Source organism: Schistocerca piceifrons, chromosome 7, assembly GCF_021461385.2.
Source record: "Schistocerca piceifrons isolate TAMUIC-IGC-003096 chromosome 7, iqSchPice1.1, whole genome shotgun sequence".
Taxonomy (NCBI): Eukaryota; Metazoa; Arthropoda; class Insecta; order Orthoptera; family Acrididae; genus Schistocerca; species Schistocerca piceifrons.
In genome coordinates this window covers 139,237,387-139,239,578 of record NC_060144.1, presented here as the reverse complement: position 1 = coordinate 139,239,578, position 2,192 = coordinate 139,237,387, and the positions used below count along the sequence as shown (strand labels likewise).

At 44.3% G+C, this 2,192-nt stretch overlaps 1 pseudogene; it reads left to right on the top strand.

Annotated features, from left to right (window-relative positions):
- Positions 1-291: 291 nt before the first annotated feature.
- Positions 292-409, top strand: LOC124709238 (annotated as a pseudogene).
- The last annotated feature ends 1,783 nt before the right edge of the window (positions 410-2,192 follow it).

Here is a 2,192-nt window from a genome sequence, read left to right as displayed (position 1 = left end):
GTTTCCATCTGATCTCTTGATATTCATGCAAGTGGTTCGTTTTCTCCAAAGGTCTCTTTAATTTTCCTGTAGGGAGTATCTATCTTACCCCGAGTGATATATGCCTCTACATTCTTACATTTGTCCTCTAGCCATTTTGCACTTCCTGTCGATCTCATTTTTGAAGCGTTTGTATTCCTTTTCACCTGCTTCATTTACCGCACTTTTTGTATTTTCTCCTTTCATCAATTACATTCAGTAACGCTTCTGTTACCCAAGGATTTCTATTAGCCCTCTTCTTTTTACCTACTGGGCAACGACCTTGCCGCAGTGGGTACACCGGTTCCCGTCAGATCATCGAAGTTAAGCGCTGTCGGGCGTGGCCGGCACTTGGATGGGTGACCATCCGGGCCGCCATGTGCTGTTGCCATTTTTCGGGGTGCACTCAGCCTCGTGATGCCAATTGAGGAGCTACTCGACCGAATAGTTGCGGCTCCGGTCAAAGAAAACTATCATAACGACCGGGAGAGCGGTGTGCTGACCACACGCCCCTCCTACCCGCAGCCTCATCTGAGGATGATACGGCGGTCGGATGGTCCCGATGGGCCACTTGTGGCCTGAAGACGGAGTGCTTTTTTTTACCTACTTCATTCTCTGCTGCCTTCACTATTTCATCTTTCAAAGCTACCCATTCTTCTTCTACTGTATTTCTTTTCCCATTCTTGGTAATTAACTTTCCGATTCGCCCTTGTAAAATCGCACACTAACAATGGCAAGTAACGTTTACAAGAGAGAAATAGTAACGAACTCGGGACAAAACTGACTCACAAGAAAACAATTTATGGCATTCAGAAAAGCGCCTTAGAAACTCGAAAGAAATTTTTATCTGCCTTACTACAAGCATGGTTATTTATTTAAAACGTACTAGCGTCGTTGTGAGCCCATGCAAGCCAATCTCTCATCCGTACGAAAAACTACGGACAGAAATTCAGAATGTCTGGCGAAAGCGAAACGACATTCGCGAGTGAGTATCTCATGAAGTGTTACAAATACAGGTCTGAGATGTTATAGAAATTATTTGTCAAACACACAGTTATTTTATTTTATTCTAACACATTTTTATTTAAATAATGAGCATTGACAGAGCTTACGGAAACACCGTCTGCTGCTCGTAAACCATCAGTTACCACAAATGACTCGCTGTTAACTTCGTCGTAACTCGTCTCCCATATCGTGTTTCATTCTGTGGTACTGCGCCGCCAGTCGCTTTTCTCATCACGCGTGCACTGACTGCCGATACTTCGTGAAATTTCGAGTTAGTGCCGAAGGGCGGCATGAAATTTTTCCACGTGCAGGAATTTAATAAGGGACCGTCTTTCAAAATTCACTTCAAGATAAATTTCATTTCAACACACAATAACTGTGATACCATCTATAGAATGGCAACAGAAGCAACGGAATGTAAGAGGCAACCGTCACCTCTTCACCCATGCCCTCCACACTGCTCCTTTATTCATCAAAGCAGGCACACGTGTGTATCTGCTAGAATACCAGAGCTACTGCTGGCCGTGCACAGAGTAAATCCGCTAAAATTTTAAAACCGGTTTCAAAGGTCGTAACGGTAGTTGGAGATATAAAACAATTTAATTAACATTTGTCAAAGGTCTTTTAAAGCAAAATCGCACACTCACAAAGTCTAAAACATACATAAATAGTAACAAGAGAGACAGACAAAACAGACGCCTATTAATCTGCGATTAAGTTAACACAGCAAAAACACAAATCAAGAATGTGGTCTCACCGCCAGACACCACACTTGCTAGGTGGTAGCCTTTAAATCGGCCGCGGTCCGGTAGTATACGTCGGACCCGCGTGTCGCCACTATCAGTGATTGCAGACCGAGCGCCGCCACACGGCAGGTCTAGAGAGACTTCCTAGCACTCGCCCCAGTTGTACAGCCGACTTTGCTAGCGATGGTTCACTGACAAATTACGCTCTCATTTGCCGAGACGATAGTTAACATAGCCTTCAGCTACGTCATTTGCTACGACCTAGCAAGGCGCCATTATCATTTGCTATTTATCTTGTGATGCATGTACCGTCAGACCGATGTTCACCAATTATGGATTAAGGTTAAGTGTTCCAGAAGCTACGTACCTTTTTTGCTAGTCTCAATTCCTTGTCATTTTCCAGACCTCACGCCAGCCTGCGTG